The 21,332-nt window shown below is 47.6% G+C and overlaps 1 protein-coding gene and 1 pseudogene across 1 annotated transcript in view; both read left to right on the plus strand.

Moving 5' to 3' along the window:
• LOC121598920 (serine-rich adhesin for platelets-like) overlaps positions 1–21,332 on the plus strand; it is an 83,620-nt gene that overhangs the window by 34,941 nt on the left and 27,347 nt on the right. The gene's annotated exons all lie outside the window — the stretch shown is intronic.
• On the plus strand, positions 1,742–20,256 carry LOC121599224 (annotated as a pseudogene).

Consider the following 21,332-nt stretch of genomic DNA (forward strand, 5'->3'; position numbering starts at 1 on the left):
ACTCGGATACTTTCCATTCATATCCACACCCCAACCCCCGGGGTTGCATGTCTCTCGCTTTGTGCGTGCGCAAGTGCATGTGTGTGTGTGTGTGTGTGTGTGTGTGTCTGCGCGTCTGTCCGTTTTCAAACCGACTAGAAAATGCTGCTTGTTGTGTCGTTATGCGTTACTTGATGTGGAGGGCGTTTTTTTTTCCTGCAACAGTTCACACGGCCGCAACGCAACTGATGACGTGCCGGTCTGGTTGCAGCTGGTGGCACCCTGTCCCCCTTCCCCATCTCTCTCTTGCACACACACACACTGTGTCACTCGTTTGTTCGGATGCTGTGCGGTCACGGACTGGGTGTCTGGGCGCGCGCATGCGCCCGAAAACTGCCACAACTCGTCGCATTTGCGCGTACTCTAGTTTGCGGCTGACCGAAGCGGCGGGCGCGAAGAGACGCGCAATACACACCGCCTCTCCGGCTGGCGGTGGTGGTCCGCTTCGCGCTTTGGGTGTTCCGAATAGCTGCAGCCGTTCCCTTGCGACATCTTTCCACACCAGTCTAGCGTCCTTTAGAGGGGGAGGGGGGAATAAAAAAGAAAAGAACCGGATGCGCAACCGCTCCTTCTGTTCCCGACGCTTCTGCAAACCAGACCTTGCTTATCGGCCTGTTCTCAACGCCACGCTGCCTACCAAGGGGTTGCTTGTGCTGTTGTTTGGGCCGTCCTCACCGTTTCGGGCTTAACCAATTTTTTTGAATGGCGATATTTTGCCCCCCCAAACAACGAGAGCGCGCGCGCGCATTCATCGTCGAATTCGCGTTGCGCGCTCTCTTGTAAAATCAGATGATTGATTTTGGTTTGCTGTCGTTGTTGCTGCGGTTGTTGTTGTTGTTGTTAATGTAAACTACAACCGCACAGAAAAGCAAAAATAAAATCAGGCTGGGAGGGGCGGAAGGAGGAGGTATTTGATTCACGGCGGGGCGGGGTTATCGACGGAGGGTGTGGATGTCTATTATGGGAAAAGATTCACACATCGGTCTCCCAACCATTATTTTTAGTTCGTCTGCATTTGCCACCCCCCTTTCACTCTGGTTTTATTACCACCCCCATCGCCCCTCGCCCAAACCCCTTATATTCTAAACACTGGTCGACCACCGTCGTTGGTTTTGGAAGGGTAAATTGCGCTAACCGCTTCTTTATTTCGCTTCACCAGAATGAATGGGCCGCGGGTGTTATTTGGGAGGGCGGCTCTCTTCGGCTCCCAACTTAAAATCGGTTGAGGTAGAAACAAAATCATTTTCCCGAATGCCCCTTTCGCTCACACACACACACACACACACACACACACACACACACACACCACACACACACACACACACACACACACACACACACCCACACACACACACACACACACACACACACACACACACACACAAAACAAACCAGATTGTGATGACGCAAGGTTGGATGCTGAGAAGGGGGGTTGTTTGATCGAATTTTTCCTGGTTTTCCACAGCGCCTGGGAGGGGGGGGGGGCGCAGATGGTGGAAATTCGTATTTTTATTCCACCAATTTTAAACCCGCTCGCACACAATCTCACTCTCAATCTCTCTCAATATCTTCCGATCTGCTACTGTAGAATCGACTTTTTTTAAAGACAACTCGCTTGCCTGCCCCCCCCCCACTCTCTCTCTCTCTCTCTCTCTCTCTCTCTCTCTCTCTCTCTCTTTGTCGATCGATCGATTGTGTATCGTGCTGTCTACAAAAATAAAAAAAGCCACTCTATCTCAAGGACCTTGTCCGTTTTGCCCCTGTCTGTGTACGTGTGTGTGTGTTGTTGCGCCGTTAGGGCATACAAGTGTGAGTTTGTAATTAGTTTTGGTCGAGTTGCGCAAAAGCGTTGCTTAGCTCTCTCTCTCGAGATGCCTTTCCCATGTTCTCCCTGTGTTTGAAATCAAAAGTCGATTTTCTTACTTTTTTTTGTTTCTTCTGTCCTAGCGCACAGTGAGCACACGGCACAGAACAGACAAAGCGAACAGCCGTAAGCACAACTTTTGCCGGCATGATTTAAAAGATAGTTGATTATATCGGGGCCGGATTTTTCGGAAAAAGCCGGAAAAAAACTTACTTCCGTAAATGAAAGTTAAAAGGAATGTCCTTTCCTGCATCGACAAATACGTTGCTGCCAACGCAGCGTGTAAATGGAAGATTGTATGCCAGCTTGCCGTAGCGCACAAACGATCCTGTACACCCTCCAAACCACGGTTTTAATCTTACCCTTACCCCCGCAATGCGCTGCGCTTCGGCTTTTTGCCACAAGTATACTGGGGAGCGAGCGCGCGCGCGCGCAATCTCGCTCGGGGTATTCGCGCGCTTCGCCAGCAGAAAAACAAACGGCTGATCAACGCGCTCGCCATAACAAGTGGCGATACAACACACAACTGTACAAGTGTGTGCGTGTGTGTTTAATCGCTACCGATCGTACGACTGGCTCAGTTTTTCCCATCCTTTCAGTGTGCCGTTGGTGTTGTTTCAGTTAGTGAACGACATTGAAAGTTTTCCTCGCGTCAGTTTTGCACAAGTGCCCAAAATCAAACAGTGAGTGTCTTTACGCGTGTGTGTGTGTGTGTGTGTGCGTGTGTGTATGTGTCCAGTGATCCGTATCCTGCCAGTTGGGCAGCCTCGCGGTACAGTTTATTAGTGGAAAATCGTGTTGTGTGTCTCTTTGCGCCTGCAACTGAATTTCCCCCCACCGTATCGGTTGTGATTGTGTATGTATGTAGGTGGGTAGGTGTGTATGCGGGAGAGTGGGTGGATTTTAGGTTGGCGTGTTCGCGAACGGGATCGCTGGATTGCGGCACCAAAATCGCCCGTACATCAAGCAAAGTCTCCTTGCGTGTGTGAAACGCGCGCAAAGACGCGTGTGCACCGAAACAGTCACTTCTTATCACATCTGGTTGTCACATTCTGCCGCGGGATGCCATCACAATCAAATGCAGCACACACATTATGGTTTTTGCATTTCCACCCAATCCACCAATCAAACCAGCCCCCCCCCCCCCCCGTACAGTGTGTGTGCGCGCGCGTTGCCGTTTTTTGCCTCTTCGCGCACACTCTCTTACAGACGCGCTCGCAAATCGGTACACACATGCCGGGCGGGTTTGTACGTGCAGGCGTGCTGGGAATGTGTGCGTTTAGAAAATGAAAACAGAGTGATCTGGGTGCGTGTGTGCATAGGGAAGCGCAGGAATCCCAAAATCGCAATATTTTGAGCAGCATTTTTCAAAGCTTTTGGGGTGTTGAATTTTTTTTGCAAAACGCAAACGCGCACAGGAAGGCCCTCGCGAAAGTCGTTAAATGTTGAGCCGCAACACCCGGGCCGACGCGGCCGTGGTTCGCACGCAGACCAACACCGAGAAGCGAAGGTTTATGACGTTCCCTGCCCTGCCCATACCCTCCTCCTCTTCCGCGGTCCCCGTTATTCCAGTCGCCTCCAGCTTCTTCGACGCTTGTCTTTTCGTGCACATTCGGACACAGATCTTGCTGCGCCTCCCGCGAATGCAGCTACCCAGGCATATGCGTTGTGTGGGGATGCTGGTGTGTAGAATTACCAGCAGCGGGCATGTCATAAAACATCATCACCAAAGTTAATTAGATAAAATACCAAGAAAACGAAGTTTTTTTTTCTTTTTTGCACACGGCGCACCAAGGCAGGAGGTTCTCGATAATGCGAGATCAAACAGCGCTTCTGAAATCTACTACTTCTATGATGGATGCGTAGGCTCTACCGGTGTTGCTTTAGAAAGCGGTTGATTGTAAGCTTCCCTAGGTGCCGGGTGCGATGGTAAAAGTTTTCAACGAGAAGCACACTCACACACACAAGCACTTCTTAAGGCATACCATATCTCCCGCCAGCTCGTCGTGTAGCGGATAAGGCGCAGGCTGCCTGCGATAACGTTCCTTTATCTTAAATCTTCGTCTTTTGACGATGGTTTTGTTTTCTCCTGGAGGACATCCTCTCTGCGTTCATCCTTGAAGCATGCATGCGTGCGTTGTCATTGCTTCTACCAGTCAGCCATCCTCATTCGGCTGTGACGCGGGTCCAGAGAAGACTTTTTGGCGGCAACACGGCGTTATGATCTTTCGCTAGCATTCTTCAGTTATCGTGGGGAAAGGGTATGTGCCGGGGGTGTGTTTGTGGTGGTTTGGGTCCGGGTCTTGCGTCTTGAAAGTCAAAACTCGGTGGGACTCAATATATGTGGCGCGCTTTTATAGCTTTATGTTCATATTTTTGCTTTCGTCTGTTGCTTCACTTTTGGTTCTGCGCGAGCATGTTAACCGGCTTATCGGGTGTAGCGACGATGCATACGCACTGGTGTGCATGGAGACCCACGGCTCTTTCCCCCTATGTTGGTCCCGTGGTACACGTAAATATGCGTGCCGCGCTGAATCTTTTTACGACCCAATACCCAACAACAACAACACAATACTCCGTCGGTGGTGGTTTAGCGCATCGAACCTCACGAGGCTCGAAGTTGGCTCAGCCAACCGACCTAAGCCCACCAGTGGCGAGGGTGAGCGTGCGGGAAAGGGTGAACGCGCGCGCACATTAATCCTTTGTGATGCTCGGGTCCCGGGACGATTCTCAGCTGCGGAATATTGCTTGTGGCCGGTCCCTGGTAACGGTCACTGTCTCGCGCTGGAATGATTTCACGGCTCTGGCCGATCAGTTTCAGGTGAGCATGATGGGGGTCTCCCTGTGTATCTGTCAGTGTCAAATTGGCAAGATTATCCACACGGAACAGTAGCCAGATTACGAGATAGAGAGATAGAGAGATAGAGAGATATAGAGATAGAGAGATAGAGAGATAGAGAGATAGAGAGCTAGAGAGATAGAGAGATAGAGAAATAGAGAGATAGAGAGATAGAGAGCTAGAGAGATAGAGAGATAGAGAAATAGAGAGATAGAGAGATAGAGAGATAGAGAGATAGAGAGATAGAGAGATAGAGAGATAGAGAGATAGAGAGATAGAGAGATAGAGAGATAGAGAGATAGAGAGATAGAGAGATAGAGAGATAGAGAGATAGAGAGATATAGAGATAGTGAGATAGAGAGATAGAGAGATACAGAGATAGAGAGATAGAGAGATAGAGACATAGAGACATAGAGAGATAGAGAGATAGAGACATAGAGACATAGAGACATAGAGACATAGAGACATAGAGACATAGAGACATAGAGACATAGATAGATAGAGAGATAGAGAGATGAAGGGGAGAAAAGAAGAAGAGAGAGGTTGATCCTTGTCGCAAAAAGTGCAAACTGCAATCCTTTTTGCTGCTTGTTGTTCTATCAGTTTGCTTGCATGAATCAGACGTTTCTTTAGCATCAACCCATACGAATGCATTTAGTTGTTATAGACTACCATCATTTGGGTACTTCACAATCATAAAAATCTTACAACGAACGCATGGCACGCAATCATAAGCAAACCCATTGCGGGGAGATGTTCTATTAAACATGACGCTGTTTCCCGTAATGAACGAACGCCATTGATACAAAGGGATTTGGGCAAGCGTGAGGCAAATGTTGATTCAAGACACCCAGGAGTGAGATCAAGGAACAAGGGCATAAGGAAACGAATTACAAGGGACATACATTCGTCGGTGGCTTTGCGTTGAACAATACACTATTTTGCTCTTCTACTGTTTAAAATGGATGTCATATTTTTGAAACATTTCATGAGCACGCATTATCTGGAAATAAGGCATACAGACGATCTTGTTTGTTTGTATGTGTGTGTGTCTGTGTTTGCGTGTGTGTGGATGCGACAATCTAAAACACATTCATTTCTCCTCGGATCTCATGCTTTGTCAAATCAAAGTCACTCAAAACATTGAATGAACCTTTTGAAATGTCTGACCTTACTGCAGGGTTGCTTGCTGTTTCGCTCAGCCGAAGCTGCAGAAGGATGATGGTGAATGATAAAGGCAAAGCCGAAGGTACGCTTGTGATGAATCATAGTTGTATTCTACTTGGGGGTTTTACAGTTGAGGGAGGATGAGACAAAGCTTGGCAACAGGGCCTAGACACCGAAGGCGAGGGTAACCTTTTTTGTGCCAAAGGCGCTGCGAAATGTTTGAACCTTAGAACCGAGTCTGCACGAAGCGGTTGGTAAGCGGTCCGAAAGAGGGTCCTTCATAGAAAGCGGGACACTATCTAAGAATGCGCTTGATTGGTAAAATAAAACTCGATTTCTGCTACAAAATAATCCGAAAATGGTAATAGTAGCGTGATATTTGACGCAATTGTCTTCTATTCTGTAATGAAAACAAAGAATAGCCGGCAACTGCCCCCAAAGGGTATTCGCTTAGTTCATCCAGCCACTCCCGGCCGATGAACACATTTCATCCAAACACAACCCGAACGGCATGCTCGATCGTGTTTTCCTATGCTAGTATTAGTGTTTGTGCAAATGTGTGTGTTTTTGTGTGGGATGGGATAGGGCAAGCGAGAAAGCGTCGTGCACTCCCGTACGCTACCGAGTGAGCAAGCAACACCCAAGGGGGGGACCGACGACACAGTGCTGCGCTAGAAAGGGAAACCAAGAGCGGATCACACACGCGCCACAGCGATCTGACGGAGATGCACGATGATGCAAATGCACTGCCCTTTGGTGGTATAGGTTTGCCGGTTCGCGTTTGTGTGCGTGTGTCAGAATGTTGCTTGTGTTCGGGGAGCCGCTGGCTTCGGCCTAACGTTAGCAGGATCGAAGCGCTGTCGATCACTTCGTTTTCTAACTTCAACCGGTTCAGTCGACTCTTAGAGTTTCTTCCTCGGTGTTCGTTGAAATCTTTGACCCCAACGTGTGTTGTACGAAGTCAGCTTACGGCGTTGTACAAAGCATTGCCTGGAAACATTCCACAGTGTTGTGCGTCGTCGAGTGATTAGAATTTTGTGAAGAACAATTGTGAGTCATAAAGACTATAAAAGTAAACTTGAAGAAAAAAAAACCCCCCGGCTCGCGGAAAAGTCGTTCGATCTCGTGAAGTTGCACGCGGTTGTTTTTCGCGATTGTGAATTGGTGCTGTGTGTGCGCAAACCCCCGTGTACGACGATAGTATTGTGTGCATAAACGTATTATGCAAACACAGCCAGCTGAATATAAGCAAGCCGTAAATATCTGCACACATTTTGACTACTATTTTGCCCTTCACCCTTCTTGCGCAATCCTACCTAACACTTACTCTGTTTCCTTCCATCACACATACCCATGATCACGATAGAGCATCATTCAGATATTCTACAATCATTCCAAAATCGCAATCCACCCATCCCAAAACAAAACTTACCCGCCACACCACGATCAAACTTGTTAGGCGTTTCAAAGCGGCTGTTCCTATGGCCAACGGCAAAACTCCAAAGCACATGGGCACGGGATGCAATCAACCAAACCGGCGGCGATTTCGATGCAAGCTTCTATTATTATGTGGTAGTGATGATGCAAAAGTATTTTTTCGCAAGTGTGATGTGCTGCACTTTTTGGTTTTGTGCGATATTGCCCAGCGCGTCAAATCAAACGCAAATCAATGCTCAACACTCAACACTCAATGCAAAGCGACACAAGTGTGCAGTAAAACAATTGTGCCGACGACCAAAGCGACGAACCCTCAAGCGCACATCCGATAAGCTGTTTAGTGGCAGCAATTTATGAATTAGCTTAGCTAGAGACGAAAGGTATTTCATTTCAAAAAAATACAAAATACAGTTATATTGACAGTTGGAACACCTTCCACAAAGGCACCAGTTGGCAATAGCAGGCAGTGGAAATAATTAAAATAAGGTGATGGTCAAATTAGCCTTGAACATGACCGTTTCATTTTATTAACACCTTTACTAGCTATCATATGTTTTATTGTTTGCTAGGTGGCTATGACACGTGCTGAATAGTTTTCGATTTGCAAACGTCATGAGAGATGTGGCTCCTGCTATAAATTCAGTCGACCGATCATTGATTCGAGTTGTGCTTTGTTTTTAAGATGTTTAGGTTAGTTTGGTGTTCGAGTGAACGTGAATATGATTTTTTTAAACTTATATTAAACTCCAGCTCGATATGTCATGATTAAGAAAAAAAAAGTGGGGAATTAAACTCCTTTTTTGGCTTATATTCATAATGAAATCCTACTTTGAACATATTTCATTCCCATTCCCCACTGACTTGAAATTTTCAAAGTGAATGATATGAGGTGGAAATCTGGGTGGAGCAAAATTGACAAAAGGAGTTTCAAATTACCGTTTAGCATGAGAGAAACAAATGAATTTTACCGTTTCACTTTCAGTATGGTATGAGATTTTGGCAACTGAAAGGCAATGGCAATGTGAAAGGCAATATTGTTAAAAAAATGTAAAAAGAAATTTGTGGAATATTAAAGTGTTGTGTGGATAATATGAGTCCTCGTTACCTCGAATACTAAACCTTTGATATTGCAACGAACGCGATCCAGAATTGTTAAACTCATGAATGTGCATCAATCGATAATCCCTGATTCCTAACGAGTGCCGTGTCTCATGCCGAAAGATAGGCTTTTTGTTTCTGCAACGGATAAGGCAATGAGTGTCATGTGTGAAGAATTTTACTGCCATTGTTGCTAAATTTACTTAAAATTCATCATAATTCGTTTGAATAGTACTCATTTTGGGCGGTGCGATTATTTTTTCATCCTATATGGCTTCAATTTATGACTTTTAGTCAACCTCTTTTTTGTATGTTTTACTTTGTTTTTGAATCTTTGTGTTTCAAAATCTGAACGCATGATGAATAATTTAATGAATAGTAGTCTCAAAATATTTACCTACTACCACGGGACGTGCTGTCGTCAACTCGTACGACTTCATAACATATATCCGCCATGAATTCAAGCCTTAAGACAGACGGTTGTTGTGCCGTTGATGAATAATAAGAAGAAGGTAAAATATAACGATGAAAATGCTAAATTAACAAGCAATAATTTCCGATGGAGTCTCCTAAGTTAATCCTCATTTGCAGTTGTCATAAGACTGTACTTTAATGTTACATTTGTAATGATTTCAACATTGTTATCTTATGGACAAAAGCTGGAGCCAAATAATGATGCACACTGTGAAACAATGAAATGCTTGAGGCAAAATTCCATTAACATCTTTATTCAAGTTTTAATAAATGTCCTGCTATTTACAATAGCTTCCAGCATTGTACATTACAGCCTTTTACATTATAGCATTACAATAGCTTCGAGCATTTGTAAAGCATGTTATATACATGCTTTGTTGATTTTTCTTTTTTGTAATACATCAGAAAAATCGCAATGGTCCCACAACGCAAAGACCTGATGTAATTAAAAGACGTTATAATACTGTTACCTCTGCTAAACAAATTCGAGCCGTCTGCGAGCTCGCATGAGGCCTCGCACTCCATACAACTTGATAGTAGTGATGGGGAAAATGAAGATTACGTCGGAATCAATTCCGGCTAGCTCCAAAATTTTCTGGAATCGATTCCGGATAGTATGTCCGGAATCAGTTTCCAGAATCGATTCCAGAACCAATTTCGGAATCGGCTCCGGAACCAACTCCGGAATCGGCTCTGGAACTGGTTCCGGAATCTGCTCTGGAACTGGTTCCGGAATTGGCTCCAAAATTGGTTCCGGAATCGGCTCCGGAATTAGTTCCGGGATCGGCTCCGGATTTAGTTCCGGGATCGGCTCCGGAATCGGAATTGGATCCGGAATTGGCTCCGGAATCAAAATCGGTTCCGACATCGGAATTGACTCCGAAATCAGAATTGGCTTCGAAACGGAGTCGGTTTGGGCATCTTTATAGGAATAGGCGTTTGGGTCCAATGATGCTATGTGTTGATAGCGGCAAAGAATCAAAATTTACTTGTAAATGATGTATTCACATGGAGATTCGCGGACTTATTTCGCTTCCCACACTTCTTATTTCAATTCAAACCATTCCATTTCTGGAGTCAAGTTCTGATTCCGGAGCCGATTCCGATCCTGGAATCGATTCCGGTGTCGGCTCCGGAATCGACTCCGAATTCAACTCCGGAATCGGCTCCGAAACCAACAACGGAATCGGCATCGGAATCGATTCCAGCATCGGAATCGGCTCCGGAATTGATTCCAAACACGGAATCGGAATGGGGTAGGTCCGATTCCGAACTCCCACCACTACTTCATAGCCCCAGTGCCCTTGTATTTTAGCAGTTTGTGAGGGAAAACAATTTTTTGCCCCTAGTTTAGCAGTTATAATTGTATAATTGCATGTACCAAACAGTTTTAACAGCCTAAATTATAGCTAGCTAAATATTTGAAAATTGATATTTCTTTTTGAAAAAATCCACAAAAATGGATATTTGCTTATGTTAAGGAATTACAAAAGAAAAAATGTGATTGTGTGGGGGTGATGAAATTTATCAATACTTTTATATAACTGTTCGAAACCCTCGCAACGTTTAGCGGGTCGTTGCTATCCCGCAAAACAAATTCGAGCGGTCTGCGAGCTCTCATGCGAGGTCTAGCACTTCGTATAACTTCATAGCTCCAACGCCCTCGCATTTAAGCAGTTTGTGAGGGCAAGCAGGTTTTTCACGCATAGCTCTAACGCCCGTAAAACAAATTCGAGCAGAATGTGAGCTCACATGAAGCCTCGTACTCCATACAACTTCATAGCTCCAGCGATCTCGCATTTAAGCAGCTTGTGAGGGCAAGCAGTTTTTCGCCCAAAGTTTTATCAGTTATTATAGCACCACGCGAACAATTATGCCAGTTATCATTGTAGTTTGTTTAAAATATGCTTTTTTCACATTTCTGTTTTGAAAAATCCCCAAAAATACAGTAAGTGATCATTTAGACAAAGAACGGTGAATAATGTTTCTTTTTTATTCAATCATGAAGAAAAATAGAAAAATATTTTGAGCAGAAGATACTACCCCAAACCCTCGCAATGTTTAGCGGAATGTTATGCTATCATGCACGTATAATTTCGAAAAAATCGCTGTAAACATATAATAAAAAATATACTTACAATCTCGAGGTTTCAAAGCGATTCAACAATAATCTGTATCATTGAACGTTAGTTGATTGATTGCAATCGTCAGTTAAGGCCTCATGCGAGCTCCCAGGCTGCTCGAATTTGTTTTGCCGGGTGCAAGCACTTTATTTTCGCCCATAGTTTTTATCAGTTATTATTATAATACCCGCTAACATTTTGAGGGTTTGAAACAGTTTCTATTGCTCGAAATTGCTTGCAAGTATTGGTCAATTTTATCGCACCCACAAAATATTTTTTTTTCTTTTGTAAGACTTTGTGGATTTTTCAAAAAGAAATATAAATTTTCCGATGTTGGGGCCTTTTCCGTTTGAAATTCGTAGGCTGAAATTTCAGCCTGTCAGCTGTTTGCATTGTAAAGCAGTTTTCGAGCAGCTATCTAATTGAGTATAATATACAGGTGGGCTTATCCCAAGGTGTATGAATTTAGAAGGCTGATTTTTATCGCTTCTGCTTCTGAATGAAGATTTTAAGAGTGTTTTGAGTATTCGTCAAGCCTCCAGAAAGCTTGTTTGAGAAAAAGTTTTTACCTGTTCTGCCAAAAAGTGATGTTCAAAATTGGTTATGAAAAAATGGTATGAGACCACCTGGACTACATACACTTTGATTCCAGATTCCATCACCTGATTTCTTTAATGCACCTTGGGATAAATGTAAACAACACCGTGTTTTCGAGCAGGTACTCGAATCAAATTCTAGCTTTTAGGCTAAAATTTTCTAGACTAAAAATCGCAGGCTAGTTTTTTGTGTGGTTTTGTATGGAGTGTTTACATGATTTCAGCCTCCAACTGTCAAACTCCATACAAAAAACTAACTAGAATCGTGAAGGCCCCCATTAAGCTATAATTTGAGTTGTTAATACTGTTTGCAAGGTGCTATAATTGTAACTGCTAAATTTCGCAAAACAACTTCGAACAGTTTGTGAGCTCGCTTGAGGCCTCGCACTCCATACAACTTGATAGTCCCAGCGCCTTGCATTTAAGCAACTTTCCACAAAATATTGTGTGTACTATATACAGTACTATATATGCAGTACTATATTCTGCACAAATATTAATGAAATCGTTGGTAACCTTTATAATATATTCGTGAACTCGGCGATTGAGCGATACTTTATTTATAATTTATTTTATTCGGCGTTGTTTGTTGTAATCATCACTGTATTTTTGTGGATTTTTCAAAAAGATATATCAGATTTCAAATCTATAATTTTTGCTGTATATTTTGTTCGCCGAGTGCTATAATTGTAACTGCTAAGAAACTGCTCATGGTAGAGCCGGTCTCATGGTACAGTCGTCAACTCGTACGACTTAACAACATGCCCGTCATGGGTTCAAGCCCCAAATAGACCGTGCCGCCATACGTAGGACTGACTATCCTGCTATGGGGGGAAATCATTCATTAAGTCACTGAAAGCCAACCCCACAAGTGGGTTGGCAGGCCTTGACCGGCATCGGTTGTTGAGCCAAACAAGAAGAAGAAGAAGAAACTGCTAAGAAACTTTCTTGCGAGGTCACTGATGCTATGAAGTTGTCGCGATTGCGAACCCTCAAGCGAGCTCGTAACCTGCTCGAAAGTACAAATCTTTAGCATGCTATAATTTGGGCTGTTAAAACTGTTCACGAGGTGTCCAAACGAGCTCGCAGAATTTGCTTTTTGGACACCTCGCGCACAGTTATAACAGCCCAAATTATAGCTTGATAAAAACTTGAATTTCTAACCCGTAAAACAAATCTGAACAGCCTGCGAGCTCGCATAAGGCCTCGCACTCCATACCACTTCATTGCTTTTATAGATGATCAAAAGCTAACTGAAGAGTACTTTATGTGTTGTAAAAAAGTTTGCTTTGAAAAACCAATTCATTCGCGGAACACATCTGTTTACGCTACGGACATGGTCCGTGGACTTGATCATTAAAAATAATACATTTCTGATGATTGAATAACGCCAAGGTTAGAAATTATGAAAGGAATCCTTGCTATTGATATTGAACACACTTCAGAACTCAGTTTCATTAAAGTTATAAACAGTTTATTTTAGGTTTCGATGACTACCACCATCACAATATGAACACAATATGACAATTATAGGAACCATTACCAGCCTTATGGTTAAATAGATTCTCATAAAACACCAAAATGAAAATTAAAAATATCCCTGCAATCTTCTGGTAAAACCATTTCCGTGCCCGATTCGATTCACACCACAACCCCACGCCAGCCCACGATGCGTTTCTTAGCAGGACCGTATGTTACCCAGCTTGCTTAGAATACGATCGCGCCGGTTCTTGTTGATTGCGTCACGGTCAAAGCTGCAACACAACACTGCCTATCAAACATCCTCTTCCTTTTTTCTTCACTTACCTCCCTCTTTAACTCGCTTCATTTTCCGGCCCGTTTGCCTAAAACGTACGCGGAAGCACGAACGTCGTGACGCTAATGTTTTTACGGTAATTTTGTTTCCATTTTCTTTCCAATCGCCACATCGGGTCAATGTTTACCCCGTTTGCTCCTCGTAATCACGCAGTATTGTACAGTGCAGCCTAAAGTAACACACCAGCACCAGCAGCAGCAGCAGCAGCAGTATGAAACGGGGAGGATCCCCACTGCCGGCGGCGAACAAGCGCCACAGAACGGTACCAACACTAATGCCCCCAAAAAACCCACCGGTCCGGGTGGCCCCGTAGCACCGGCGGCGCCCACCACCACTGCCACCAGTGACGCCCGTAGCAAGCGCTCCAAGTCACCGCCACGGTCCTGCTCGGGTGGGAAGCCGGGTCCGGAGCTGACCGTCAACGGTGGCGGTGTTGGTGGCGCAACCGGTCCAGTCACCAGCACGGTCCCGAGCACGATTCGCGGCAGTGGCCCGAACGGCGAGCTCACGCTCAAGGACGTGCCGGTGTCGGGCATTTCGTTCCAGGAGATCTTTAAGCCGGACCACGAGGGCCCACCGACCACGCAGGTCATCATCTACAAGCCGAAATCTGGCCGGGGCCAACCGACGGCGAAAGTGATCGTCACCAAGGTTTGGCGCGTGCCATTATTATGCACGGGATGGTGTTTGGTTGTGTTTCCCCTCCGGTGTATGCTCGCGCGCGTGTGTGTGTTATTATCCCTGGTCCGTTTGAACTTTTCACCTCTCTCCGTGTGGATTTTTCTCCGTGGATGTTTGTGTACACGCATCGGGAATGATACGAGTTTGTTCTTTATGTCTTTGCGATTGTTTCCTTCTATTCTACTGCGTTGTGACTTAATAACGGTTACCATCCCTTTCATTTTTTGTGCGTGTGTGTGTTTTTTGACTTTGACTCATATCTTCCGTAATTAAAGTCTTGTTTTATTTTATTTTCTGTCCGTTTTCATCTAATTGCTCTTTTGTTGTTGTATTTTTCCTTGCTCTTATGGTATCTTTTTTAATGTATTTGTTTTATTGATTTTGTTTATACGTTCAATCGTTTTCCGTTCTGAATAAGTTTTTTTTGTTGTACACACTCACACATCAAGATACACAATTTTCGATTGTTATGCACGCGCATACACAAATACACACACACACCCACACTTTACTCTGTGTCCAACGCTTGGCGCATTGGCGCTTTTGGCAACCGCTTTTGGCAACAACGCAACGGCTGCCCGCCGCCTGGGTACGCTTTGTTGTGAGTCTGCTTCCGACCATGAGGATGAAGGGGAAAGGCTTCGCCTTGGGTGCACAGAAGTCCTGAATCTATTTTCTTTTCGCCCTAAACGGTTACCCTTGGCGGTGGTGGTGCGAGGGCTGTTTGCGTCATCTCGTTGTTGGGCATAGGAAAGGACCTTTGGCAAGCCGCCAGCACCGTAGGAACGATCAGGCAGTGCGCGCAGGCGCGCACACGCTACATTGACGTTGATGCTCGTTCGGATTGAATCTCCGCCACAGTTGCTGTTGGTTACGTTTTGTTTAGTTTTTTTCCCCCTCGCGCTGGCATCAGAGCACGAAACACGAGCTTGATTTAGAATCGAGCTTTTGCTTTGGAATGGCTTGCCAGGAGGAGAAGGAAGTATGTGACGCACGCAGCAGGACGCCAACTTACCAGGACGTAATTTGTCACATCAAACACACGAACTTTTATTGTGTGGTTTGGAGCTTTTTTTCTTCTTTTCTTCGTTTTTTGCTATTAAAAAAACAAACAAACCGTGTGGTCCCAACGGCATATCTCGAAGAAACTGTACCCAAAATGTCCACCCAGTTCGTCGTCCGAGTTAGAAGATTTATTCCTTTGTCGTATCATTCCCGATCCGCGTAACCTCATCCGCGTGTCTCGTACCGTTTCTTCCGTGTGCATTGTTTAGCGTGAACAGCAGCAGCAGCAGACACTTCGAGAACTGAACATTGTCATTGACGTTGACAACATTGAACTGCAAACCCGGGAACAGCAGCTGCAGCAACAAGTTGACTGGGAGCAGCGTAGACTGCGGCAGGAGATGCAGTTGCAAGAAGTGCGGCCTCATCGACCAATGCAGCAGCAGCAGCAGCAGCAGCAGCAGCAGCAGCAGCAGCAGCAGCAGCCGCAAATGCCACGCCAACAGGAGGGGCAAAGGCTACAGGCGCGGCCGCGAGTGCACCCTCCGGAGCTACCGGTGGCGCAAAACCAGACAGCTAGACACCCGGAACAGGTGGAGCCTGTGCAATTGCGCCGCGACGTAGTAACGCAAACCGATAGCGGGCTGACCTATGGTCCGGTGCGCGATCAGCCGCCTCGTCGGCCGTCACCGGAGCTGCAGATCTATGAAGTGCAGCCGTATGAGCTACGGCAACAACGGCTGCAGTATCAGCAGCAGCAGCAGCAACAGCAGCAGCAAATATCGCAGCAACAGGAGGAGCAAAGGTTACAAGGACGGGCGCAAATGCTTCAGGCACAGCAACCGGTAGGCAACGGGCAGCGGCAGCTGCAGGTAGCACAAATGCAACTCCATCAACAACAACAAAGCATGGAGCAGCGGCAGGAGGACGAGCGGCAGCAAATGTTGCGTTCATGGATTCGGCATCGCCTCCGAGAGCTGGAGCGGAATGCAACAGTGGAAACCCAACATCAAACACAGCAGCATCAACAACAACCAGAACAGCATCAGCAGCAGCAGCAGCAGCAGCAGCTACAACAACAACAACAACAACAGCAGCAGCAGCAGCAGCAGCAGCAGCAGCTAAAACAACAGATACAGAAACAAAAACAACAACAGAGACAACAAGAACGATTGCGACAGCAGGAACTACAGCAGCAGCAGCAGCAGCAGCAGCAACAACAGCAGCAGCAGCAGCAGCAGCAGCAGCAGCATCAGCAGCAGCAGCAGCAGCAGCAGCAGCAGCAGCAGCAGCAGCAGCAGCAGCAGCAGCAGCAGCAACAACAGCAGCAGCAGCAACAGCAGCAACAACAGCAGCAGCAGCAGCAGCAGCAGCAGCAGCAGCAGCAGCAGCAGCAGCAGCAGCAGCAGCAAATGCAGCAGCAGCAGCAACAGCAGCAACAGCAGCAACAGCAGCAACAGCAGCAGCAGCAGCAGCAGCAGCAGCAGCAGCAGCAGCAGCAGCAGCAGCAGCAGCAGCAGCAACAGCAGCAACAGCAGCAACAGCAGCAGCAGCAGCAGCAGCAGCAACAGCAGCAACAGCAGCAGCAGCAGCAGCAGCAGCAGCAGCAGCAGCAACAGCTACAGCAATTACAACAACCACAACAATCACAACAGCAACAACAGCGGCAGCAACGCCAAAAACGTAAACAGACACAGCAGCGTCAACATCAGGAGGTTCAGAACGAACCACTGCCACCACCAAGTCCACTGCCATCGCACATCCCACCGTACATGCCACCGCACATCTCACCGCCCGTCCCACAGCACCAAACTTCGCCCCAGCGAACGCTGGAACAGCTGCAGCTGTGTTCGATGGAACACCAATACAGAATGGAAGCGCTCCACCTCCCTCACCCCCACCATCACCCTCTCCACCGCTCTCCACCTGCGTCGTTCGCCATGCCCTACTCCCACCAGTACAGCTCCACGGGCTTGCCAATTGCCCACGGCCCGTCGCATCGCCCGTTTGATGCGCCAGCTCCATTGCCGCAACCGCCTCCGTCGATGCAGCGGTACGATCCGGTGCGCCCGTCCCAGTCGTCGTCCTGCATCCCGGAGTCGGCACCGCAACCGCCGGCACAGTCGGCCAGCGGCGGCGTACCCCCGTGGATGCGATCGGGTCTGGCACTGTCCTCGTCCAGCCCGGCACTCGGACCTCCATTCAGCAATGAGCGGGCAGCGTACATGGCGGCACACCCAATGCACTCCCACCCCTCGTTGGAGGAGGCGCACGGCCTCTACCGGGCAGGGCAGATGCACCAGATGCAGTCGCCCCCTGGCTACTGGCAGAATTACGAGCGGTACCAGGCGCTCGCTCACTTCTGGCAGCACTCCAGAGCGGTGGAGCAATTCCACGCGAACCAGAGTCTGTTCCGCCCGTGGAACTATGGGCGGATTATCTCGGGCCGCCATCTGCTGGAGGCGCCCAGCGCTACCGTGACGTCTGCAGCTGCCGGTGCCTTCGCCTCGCTGCCGTCGCCCCTCACAAGCCACTACGCGTTTCCGCCGCGCGCCCAGAATGCACCGGCGCACGCCAACGGAGCGGTGCACGGACCCGTCCATAGCCGCCCCGTGCCTCGCCAGCAGGTGCCGGAGTTTGCCGCTCCTGTCATCTTGCCACCAGCTGCCGACAATTCCGTACGGCGCTACCAGGAACCGGAAGCCATCGTTTCGCCCGCCGTTCCTTCACATCGCCACCAGGAGCCGGAAGTCGTCGCTTCACCTGCCGACACGCCACAACGCCACCAGGAGCCGGAAGTCTTCGCGGCCCCTGCCGACACTCCACAAGCAATCGACTATTCCGTACATTGCCACAAGGAGCCGGGAGCCGTCTCTTCGCCTGCCATTGAGCCGCTGACCGGCCGATCCGCTGCCCCTGACGATTGCCCCATAGGGGTGATCAATGATGTGAATGTGGCCGAACCGGTGCCGAACACATCGAACGAGCAGGAACAACCGGCATATCAGGAACATTTGGCAGATCAGGCACAACCGGCATATCAGGAACATCAGACCTATCAGGAACATTCAGCAGATCAGGAACAATGGCCAGAGGCTAGCTACCGCTCAGAGCAGGTGGCCAGCGGGGCGGAAGATGTCTTTGCGCTGACACCCCCTCCGCCCCCGCCACCGTCCTCGCCGCAAATCGACTACCATGCTGAGGTGTCGTCCCCACCGCCAACCCTAGGTAAGAACGCTGCTACGCAAGTGTTGCGCGAAGCCCCTTCCCCTCATCCCCTTTCCGTCGCTTTCCCAAGTACCTGCCCGCTCAAAAGGCGATCCATTCCACATCCATTTTCCTGGCTCCATCATGGCTTCTTTTGCGTGTCTGTGTGTGTGTCATTCCCTCCTCCACATACAGTGTGTGTTTGTATGTGTGTGTGTGTGTGTGAGAGAGAGAAAGAAAGATAGAGAGAAAGAGTGAGCTAGTGAGCGAGAGAGTATGCCCCCCCCCCATTACCCGCATTTATCCCCAAACGTCCCCATACCACCAGCCCAATGCTGCAAAATGTCATGAGCATCACGTGATAATCACAACCAAAAACAATGAACATATTCGTGGTAGTTTGATGTTCATTGCAGATACTCAATCAAAATGTGTCATGACATGCCAAACGCGACATGCGATTGATTGAGTCAAGCGCGATGCTCTTACTCACAAGCTGTGTTTCATGCCGTCGCTAGCATAATTATGACTTTTTCTGGCTGTGATCAGCGCTGCGAAATGCAACTGTTTCAGTCACCAACTGTGAGGATCAGGTGTTGGTGGATAACAGTTGGTGGACCAATCACATGGTTGGTGACATCCTTTTTTCAGCACCCAACTCTTGAACACTCACCTGGTCACGACATTTTCAGTCGGTGATAATCACCACATTCATATGATATACTTGACGTATGATCCCAAACAACAAACTGAGCATGCTCTCTCGCTCTGTCTGGTTCAATGGTCCATCGGGTCAAACAGAGCGAGAAAGCATGCTCTGATTGTTGCTGAGATCTATTTGCTGCACGCCCCGCATTACCCATGACTATCGCGATGATGACCGATAGAAAATATCGCGCACAAGTAACTGACCAAGAGTTGGTTGCAAAACAACAAAATCTCCAAGCATGTGATGGTCGCACCAACTGTTTGAGTTTCACCTCTAATCATCACAGTAGAGCTCGTGATGCTGACATGTTTTTTTCAGCCGGAATTTCTCATGACTATGTCAGTGATATTTTGCAGAACTGATCATAGCAAAAAAAAAAGTCACTACAAAATGACTGACCAAGAGATGGTCGCAAAAATGTAACGAATTATGTATTGGGTACACCAACTGTTTGAGTATCAAACTCACCATCATCACAATTAAGTACGTGACGCTGACATGGATTTTGTTTCAGTCAGAATTGTTTATGACATTGACAGTGACATTTTGCAGCACTGCCACCAGCGACAGCAAAACCCTTCTTTTCCATCAGCCTCCCGCCCCCACCCCTTCCTCCCCTTTATATTCATTCGCTCGGGAAAATGTCTCGGGATTTTTGCAACAGCTGTACACACGGGAACCGAACGCGTTTCGTTGCCGGCCAGTGGCTAAGATCAATCTTCTTTCTTCACCCGTCTAACCGCTGCTTTGGATTTGTACTCACGCTTAAACGCAGCTGAAGCAAAAGCATTGCAGCAGCCGAACGCGAGACTGCTTACTCTGCTGCTAGCGGCGGTGTGTAACGATACGGTACCGCCAGCACTGTCGCCAATATCCGAACTTCCGCTAGGTAAGCAACTGTCTGCTCTCTCTTTCTTTTTCTCTCTATCTTCATACAACGCTCCCCACTCGCCTTCCCCCCCGGTTTTCCACTTTACACACACACAGCACGCATTAACGCCATGAACTTTACGCAGGTGCCGACAATTTTAATTCCAGCCGATCCAAAAGCCCCCCAGCTCTAGATTAGCATGCTTCGTACGTACACGTGCATATGAAGTGTAGTACCGTTTTTCACACACCCCACCCATTGATCATTCCACAAACGCAGTTTACGGGCTTGATCCAGAGCAGCAGCAGGAGTGGCAGCAGGAGCAGCAGCAGCAGCAGCAGCAGGAGCAGCAGCAGGAGCAGCAGCAGGAGCAGCAGCAGCAGCAGCAGCAGCAGCAGGAGCAACCACAGGAACAGCCGCAGGAGCAGCATCAGGAGCAGCAGCAGAATCGATCTTTGCCGTACTACGTCCGACCGGTCAGCTTCCGACAGCGCACCACTAGCAGACCGCTCGACTTCGATGTACCAAAAACCTGCCAAACGGCAGTCGTCGCGCCAATCTGTCACATACCACCACAGCAGCAGCAACAACATCAGCAGCAGGTTGCCGTAGAACGACACCAAGAAGAGAATGAACTAGGAGAAGAGGATGACTTGTCTGAGGAAGGGGAAGATGATGAAGAGGCAGACGTGCAAGAGGAAGTTGAGGATGAGGAAGATGTGCAAGAGGAAGTTGAGAATGAGGAAAATGTGCAAGAGGATGTTGAAAATGAGGAAGCTGAGGATGAGGAAGATGTGCAAGAGGAAGTTGAGAATGAGGAAAATGTGCAAGAGGATGTTGAAAATGAGGAAGCTGAGGATGAGGAAGTAGAGGATGAGGAAGTTGAGGATGAGGAAGTTGAGGATGAGGAAGTTGAGGATGAGGAAGTTGAGGATGAGGAAGTTGAGGATGAGGAAGTTGAGGGTGAGGAAGCTGGGGATGAGGAAGTTGAGGATGAAGAAGTTGAGGTTGAGGAAGTTGGGGATGAAGAAGTTGCAGATGAGGAAGTTGCGGATGACGAAGTTGCGGATGAGGAAGTTGAGGAAGAAGTTGAGGAAGAGGATGAGGAAGAACGGCAAGAGGTGCAACAGAACGAGCAAGGGTACGATGGCCAGTCGTTGGAACGTAGTCCACAACCAGAGGAAACTGTAGGAAATGCAGGTGCTGGTCAGCTAGGGACATCGCCCCTGCCCGATGTGCATCACTTAAGGCCCCTAATGTTCCCAGCACATCCCACCACCTCGTACGATACCCACCACCACCACGTCTATATGCCCACAATCTCGTACGATGAGATTCAGCCACGACAGCGTGGTACGATGTATGGTGCAATTGGGCCGTTGTCCTCGCCGGAGCGACAAAATTGG

This window comes from Anopheles merus, chromosome X (genome assembly GCF_017562075.2).
Source record: "Anopheles merus strain MAF chromosome X, AmerM5.1, whole genome shotgun sequence".
NCBI classification, from domain to species: domain Eukaryota; kingdom Metazoa; phylum Arthropoda; class Insecta; order Diptera; family Culicidae; genus Anopheles; species Anopheles merus.